The sequence below is a fragment of the Theobroma umbraticum genome, unplaced genomic scaffold (assembly GCF_002168275.2).
Source record: "Theobroma umbraticum cultivar Fairchild unplaced genomic scaffold, ASM216827v3 scaffold_12.0, whole genome shotgun sequence".
NCBI lineage: Eukaryota > Viridiplantae > Streptophyta > Magnoliopsida > Malvales > Malvaceae > Theobroma > Theobroma umbraticum.
Window position 1 is genome coordinate 756,690 of NW_018397272.1, and position 8,174 is coordinate 764,863.

The following is an 8,174-nucleotide window of genomic DNA, read 5'->3' on the forward strand; positions in this document are numbered from 1 at the left end:
TCTACTAATGGGATCAAACTTCCTTCCATTACATTTTTTTGTCCTTGATCTTGTTTCGTCATTCTCTAGAATTAAAAAAGAAAAAGGGAGGGGGAAGGAATTTTATAAGTCTGGTGAGCTTCTTCCATATGCCGAATGAGACATTCAACTTTGTTGAACGCATGTGAATAACAAAGTCTTTGGAGACTTTTCTCCCTTGCTTCCTTTGCTAGCAAACGCAATTTCCATGCATTGGCATGGCAATTAAATAAACCCTCTTCAAAAGACCGACAGAGAACATTCCCTTAGACTCCACCCAAGGCCTATAAATACAAAGGAGAGTGCGAAGCACGGAAACTATTGAGAATATGCAGAAAAGCTAAGCCAAGGATAAAAGCTAAAAGGGGTCGGGGAGTCTTGTCGCAGGAGCGATGGCACTGGCTGTTGTATGTGGCTGCTTTCTAGTTTCCCATGGAAAGGCAAAGCCACGACGCAAAGTGCCGTCGCCTTGTGACAAGAAACCCTGCACTTTCTTTGCTCATCTGCTTCATCTTCTTCCTCATGTTTTCCCTGATTCTTCACAGGTACGCCTACATTTGAAAGCTACTTCATTTATTTGCATTAATGTCCTGCTAGAGATTCAGCTCCTTTCCCTTTCTTGTTATACGTGGTGATGGCATAACCTTCCGACAGGCTATGTTTATATCTCAGTTAAGCAACTCGTTGACATTAATAAAGTTGGAATTTCCGATCTAAATCTGAGATTTTGATATAACAATCTACAAATTCAAGAAGAAAAAATAATTAACACAGTTAACAATTTTCCTTGCGTTAATTTTCAGAAAAAAAAAAATTTCCTTGGGTTTCAGGGTAAAGAAAATAATTAAATTCAGCGCAGTACGATAGCGAAACATTAACTTGATGGTAGTGCATCTGATCAATGACATCAATCGATGAGGTGGCACTAGCATCATCATCTTGCATTAAAGTTCCACTGCAATTATTTTTCCATACAAAATGTATACACAACAAATCTGTCACTATCTTATTGGCTCATGGCTAGTCTCATGATTGAAAACCTAGCCGGGACCGCCCTTTTGTTTTTGGTCAGCCGACATCGACTCTATCCAAACTTAATGTCCTTAACCTTTGTTTTACAAATTTTTAGACATTTCTGTTTATGGAGATCTTAACCTTGGATTCCGGTTTAAGCACTCACTTCGATATATTTTTGGTTTCATGTTTTAATATTTCGCTTTGCATCATGTGCGTTTTAGTGTTATTATTTATGTATATTGAAAATTAAACTCAATTATTTTCCCTTAACTTGCGAAAATAACATGTTAATATCGTTGGGCTGTTTGCTGCTTAGGGTATTGGGGCCTTGAGTTGTGCTTCAACCCAACTTTATTCTGTTTTGCTTCCTATGGTGCTCTCCAGGGTTGGGGTCCTTTTGTTTTTGAGCGTTACACCTCTTAGTTTTGTGCTTAATGCGTTTGTTGGCGAGGAGTTTTGAGTTTTTGGTGCTGGTAGGCGTTTCATCTCTTGTTTAAGGCGTTTCCGTTTCAATGTCCATAACTGTTTTTATTATAGTGGATTAAGGTCTGTAATGAACTTTTATAAATAAATACACCTTGATTGAGAAAAAAAAAACGTGTTAAGATGATTTTCTTGGCTAAATAAATTCTGTCCTAACCACAAAAATCACATCCAAGAAAACCCCATCTATGTTTATATGTATATATTGTTCCGTACTCCTTAAAGGTGAGAACTTATGTCTTTTGTTATTATAAGCTTATGGTTCCAACTTCCCCAAAATTTTATGACTCTTTAACTTAATATAGTCTTTTTCATGCTTGTTAGCCCGTGGCCCCACCAAATGTTGTTGTGGGGGATAATGCTATTCATTTTGTTTGCTGTTTTGTACCTTCTCCATAGATGGTCCTGCTAGAGTTTCATCAACTGGACAGATTCATTGGCATTGACGAGCTAATGTCATGTCAATTTTTCTTGTGATAATGAATTTTTGCCTAGTTTCTTTCTAACCGAAAAGGGTTGGTTCAAGTGGTGGAAAGAAAAAAAACAAAAATTAAGAAACCTCTGCCGTATGTTGTTTTTCTTATCACTGAGTTACCTCTGTTCTCCATGTGGTCCAAATTTAGTTTCCCATTTTTATCTATAAGTATATAATAATAATAATAATAAATGTTAATTTGGGACAATAAATTGTAGGGAAAATTTTCTTTGTTGCTTTCTATAAAATCAAAAAGAGAATAATTTGTATACTTAGGAAGACAGAAACTTTAGTACGTAACTTTCTGCACATTCATTTATACATGTTTTCTATACATATCCAATTATGTTACAGTTACTGTTGTTCTTGAGTAGTTGATAAATATTAGGTGTTGTATCCACACAATATTTAATCATAATAATAATAAAAGAAAGGAGATTAACTGTCATTCTATTAATTTTCAGCATACCTTATGATCAACTGCTCCTATTGATTTAATGGACTAAAGAACTTCTTTCGCCATCATTTTGACCGAACTGAAATTACATGCACTTTCGATTAAACCAAAAGCATTTCTTATTATGGTTGTTTGTTAGTGACATCTCTCCTAAAATGAGAGCAAGATTGCTCTATGTGTTGATAGACATGTATATGATTATCTTCACATGTAGAATCTTTGAGTCATTCAAACATCAAAAGTGTAGTGTTCAACCAAAGGCAATATACTTTTGAACCACGTGACACATGGTTGTAAAACAATAAAGGTCATGTTGTACACACCCTTTAGAAAAGGGGGCAGAAATTCAAAACAGGCCAGATTCATCTTCTTCCTAACTTATTACTACGATCTGTTTTGCACTATTGACATGCTTTTTTTTTTCTCTTTGAAGAGAAAAAAGAAAAAAAGACAAAACCATAAGCAAGCAAAAAGAAAAATATATGATTAACAATTATGAAATGGACCCAGAACAGTAACTCAATTCACGAAAAGCATCACAAAAAGTTGTAGTCAGTCTCTTGATCGTCTGAGGTTCTTGTTAAGTGCGATTGATCTCGTTAATCTATAGGCTGCGGCTAGTAAAAAAGTACATTTCCTGATTTCTTTATCAATCATGTTTCAGCTTTATTGAATTTGAAATTTCGTTTGTTCTTTGGGAAAAGAATAACTTGGACTTAAAGAGAGGGTGCCAAGTTTCAAATACAATAGCAAAAATTCCTTCATGACAAGTCGACAACTTTAGAGTTCTTAGTCTACATGTGTTCAACTTTCAACTTTCAACATTAAACAATCTACCCTCCCTTCCAAACCCTACTCTTTCTCTCATCTCCCTCTTGCAAACAAATGCATTTTACCCAGAAATTAACTAGCTCTGTTCTTAATTCTTACAGGCACTAAAAGTCTAAGCGAGAACAGAAACGATGAGTTGCTCATAGAAAATTCTGACAGCAGTGAAGTTATAGTGGAGTCTGTCGGAGGAGAGATAGCGCCTAGCTAGTGCATATTGTATAGTGCTTGTAAGTTGTACGAAGCTGGTAGGCGCCATCATCCTCCGATAAACTCCCCTCCATCTTCAGTCAAGATCATCTTTTCTATATTGGTTTTGCTTGTTTTTCAGAGGGCTGGAGAGTTGTTTGTTTAACCTAAAACTTTGAATGTAAAAGGCCACCTTTTTTATCAGGTACTTCCATTTTCTAGGCTTATATATGTTATCACCAAACTGATAAGCCTAGCATAGCAAGATATCTAGTGGTGCTTTAAAATTGCAAAACTTAAAAGTGGATTTAATCCTCCCTCTCTCACTCAAAATACTAAAATTATGTGGAAGTAGTGTTTTTAAATTGCAAGAACTTACTAGATTTGCACCCTAACGTTATAAGTTGTAGTCATATAACTGATCTAGTCATCTCCCAGATATATGGATGAGAGACCAATAACTAGTTCACCAAGTTAGCCTGAATAATAGTCTCTTCCTTTATATAGTTGATCTTTCCCATCTCCAGCGAACAAGAGCTCGAAACTATGGACTTATTCTTCATTTACTTTTTGTACATTTTACTGAAAGCAAAATGAAAAGCATGTTTTTAGGCTTTTAGGTAGCTTACTTCTTCATCATTTTTTATAAATCAAACAAACCGGATCGCCTAAGACCACAAGTCAATCCCCTTAGATCACAATGAAAGCATGTTGATATCTCTCTCTTTCTAATTTTTTTTCTTAAAGAAACCGTAACCTACACCTGAGCAATAAGGAATTAACTTGCTATGGGTGGAGGCTGATTGCTTTGTTTCTTAGCAGTTTACTCGATCTGAGACCAAAAGCTAGGGTAGATCTGCATTTTTTACATTTTTTTTGTATTAACATATATTTGAGTTGATTCCATTGTTTTTCTCTTATTTTTGAGGCTTATATCCCTCTATCTATATACAGATTTTCAACAATGACATGGCAAGAATAAGATACAAGCAACATCAGATTAATTCTTCTCCATAAGTTTTCATATCAAAGGTATGGAAGCACCTTTCATGTGGAAATTCTCTACTAAGATTATTCAATTTTCTCTTTTGTTTTCTTTTTGATGCCTGGTTTTTATTTGTGTTTCATGTGTCCAGATGTCCAAGTGAATTATCGCTTGAATTAAGCAGTTACTTGACGTTCTTGCTGCTAGTTTTCTTTTCCTAGCTAACAAGTGAACGGTTTGGGAGAGTAGTTCGCTAAGTTAATTTTGAATTTGGATAAAGAGAAGAAGTTTGAAGAAGTACTGGATTAAAGAGAAATGACCACCTTCTTTTTCTGGAAATCGGAAAAGAAATGCAGAAAAAAAGAATTATCACTTATAGGTTTTATATAAATCTACCTTCTGAGCATCTCTAAAACTATAAACGGAGAGATCATGAAACTAACCAATATAATTCTTATATCGATAATTAAAATATATGGATTCTCTTCCTATGCACTGCTATATACATGTGTCCCTCCTCACAATAATTGTCTAAAAATTAAAAGAAATTGGATTTCACTTAAAACGTTTCTTTTCTTTTCATTTTTTTTTTGTCAATGCACTTCGTATCAGTCGGCTTTAACAAGCCAAAGTGGTTCATTATTCCCTGAACATCTTCTGTAATCTGGGCAGTAGTGAAGGCAAAGGGAATGAGGAGTATTATTCTTGGGCAGTATTAGTTGTTCTTCGGTTAGAGGTTAGGAAAGGGTGAAACCCAGGGATTTTGCCTGTGGTTTATCATTTAAATTCTGTCCTAAAACATTCAGGGGCTCCCTTGTGATGTGAAGAGAAAATCAGTTATTAACAATATAGTGGAAATAACTGTCAGCCCGGTGGTGAACCCCTCCATTCCACCACGGAAATGCTGGAAACTATTCCATTATGTTGACATTTTGAAGGAGGCAATAGGCACTTTCGTGTTGTATAATATTTATAAAGAGGCCAATGTTAGTTCTGATTTTGCTGGTAAAAGTGGTATAAGGAGAGAGAGGTTGTTTTGTGGCATGGATAGGATTTGGGAAAGGAACAAAGAGAGGGATGTTGACTGAGCTAAAAGCTGCGATGCAGTACGCTTATAAGTTATATGAATGATGAAGCGGTTGGGGTCAGTTTGGTTGAGTTTCGCTAATAGCTGTATGTATTAGGGGGATAAGGAGGGCCTAGGCTGGTTAAATTTTATTGCTGGTTGTTGTTTTAATATAGGTCAAAGAACTTATGCTGTTTGTTGTATATAAGGCGCGTAATCAGTTACATTAATAAATATATGGCTTATTAAAAAAAAAAATACTTTTGTTATCTGGACTTGTTCTATATGGGGATCTTTTCTTTGCTTTTTTTTAAGGGTTCTCTTCCCATTAGGCTTTTAATGTAGTTTATTTCTTCTTTGAATTCTTTGACACTTGTTTGACAAGTCCATGTGCAAATCTAGTTAGTATATATAAGTGAATGCAGCTACATAACTGTGGCAACATCAAGCCCTTGTTTATTTGAAGCTGAAGTCAGACTGGTACCATAGGAGACTTTAAAATAGAGGACTAACTATTATGATCAAAGTTCCAGATCGTTCTCCTGCTACTATAATTTAAAAAGTTCAATTACTGTACCTTCGGAGTTATCTCACTGCTAAATAATTGAAGTTGTATATTTGAGATGGAAACCAAATGATAAATCACTAGTTCTTCAGCTTACACACACCATTAATTTCTAGCTTATACACAACATGTTCTCTTGGCAAATGCATCACTAAAAATGCCTAGTTCAGGTGAAAGGCCAACATTGCAGGAACACCTTCCAAAGGATAAACAGATAGGGGGAAAAGGGGGGCAGGGGCCTGGGGGAGTTTTTAGATAGCTTCACCTTATTGTGCTTGGCATTTTGAGGACAACAGCCAATAATCACCGTCAGTAGGCCAATATTGTTAAGTCAAGGACCACAGATAGTTCTTGTTTCCTCTGCTATACCCCATATTCCACTAACTGATAAGGTTCCCCAATGACAGAGCCCTATGTAATGATGTTCTTAATTACAGACAAACTAAGGTTATATGATTAAGGCGAGGCAAGTGAGTTTGTTTCAAAAAGAAATAGCTTGATCTAGAAATTAGCACATAAGTTTGTCTGCTAATATAAAAGCAAGAGGTATGGAGCTATTCATGATGATCATGGCAGAGAGCATGAAGGGGGGATGGTTTACTGAAGGCCTATAAGCCTAGAACCTGCTTCTAGTTATTCATTGTTATATAGACATAATAGAGAAAACTCTATCCGGTTTAGAGTTAACCATTCAAGTCTCAATTTTAGACGCTATATGGCAAGCGAAGGAGATGATGAGTAATTTCTTCACTGATCAGCAAAAAAGATGAAAATGATTGTACAAGATAATATGTTTTGACAATAAATAATTTCTCTCAACTCGATCTAGCCTCTACAAAGCTCTCTTAGTTGACAATGTATATCTAGGCAAATCATAGGTTGGCATTTATTAAATATCAAATGTACCCTATCATAAGATGTGGCTGCAATTGCTTTCCTTCGTATGCAACTATTACAGGTTTACTTCAATGTATGTTTCAAACAAAAATTTGGATTCTGGGTAGAGGTTGGAGCAATTGAAATAATTTTATGTACAAGTTGAACGAGACTGCCTTTTCAATACTTGTTGGAAAAAATAAATTATCAGCTATTCAACTGCATCCTTCCTTGTAAGATTAATGTTACTCACAGTTCCTCTGGTCTGATTAAAGTTGTTCGTTTTAACCAGAATTCCTCTCTCAAATGTTGGAGAAAGAGCTGACACTAGAGGAAAGAAGAAGGGTGTTTGGAAAGAGTTGACACTTACAGTAATGTCAATAGCCCGAATCAAGCGGCAAGCTTTGTCTCTTCATGATGGCATACCCTCAACTTTCTTCCATCTGTGTCTATCCGAGACTAATCATCTTGATATCTTCCAATGGTTGAGAAATAGGTAATGATGCTGTCTACTGTAAGATGGTAGGAATTCGTGAATCTTTCTCTTCCATATTTACATTTGTCAGCTTCTTGGTCAGAGACAATGCCAGTTGTGCATATTACAATAACAAAAAAGAAAAAACCTGCGTGCTCATTATATGCATTCTTTACACTGATTGCTTGGCAAAATAAAAGAATTGGCTGTTCCACTTTAGGAGAGAAATGATTAAATTATTATTTGCCAAGGAAAAAGGTTTTATGAAGGTGAGTGGGTAACAGGAGGGTCTTTTGTTGACACGGTTCAAAAGAAAAACAATCTAGTACTTAAACAATAATTTTAGATGCAATAATGGGATAGAAATGATATCTGGCTACCTTTTTATTCTTGCTCGTGGAACTGCGGAAAATAAAGATTATAAGTCTTATGTTTTTAAATGCCAACTTGTTTGCTTTTTCCTCTTATCCAAAGGTTGAAGTTGATTTTTAAATCTGCTTTCCATATGGTTCAAATGCCTTAACATGTCTTGTTCTCTGGTCCACTTCCCTATGGCTCAATAATTGATCTTCTTTAAGTCATGATTCGTCATTGTCATCAAGCAAATAGTACCTTATCTTCCCTTTAATTATCTTCTTTCTAGTAAGCTTGGTTTGCTGGCTTCGACAATGCTGACAAAGTGGTACCAATAGAAAATTTGAATCTGCTGAATCATTAAAGTTTTGTATTTAAAATTAAGA

General features: G+C 35.4%; 1 long non-coding RNA gene across 1 annotated transcript; it reads left to right on the plus strand.

Moving 5' to 3' along the window:
* The first annotated feature begins 433 nt into the window (after positions 1-433).
* LOC110426733 (uncharacterized) lies at positions 434-7,389 on the plus strand. Its single transcript, XR_002446180.2, has 4 exons — positions 434-563; positions 3,383-3,672; positions 4,422-4,499; positions 7,252-7,389. It is a non-coding gene; the product is annotated as an uncharacterized LOC110426733 (long non-coding RNA).
* The last annotated feature ends 785 nt before the right edge of the window (positions 7,390-8,174 follow it).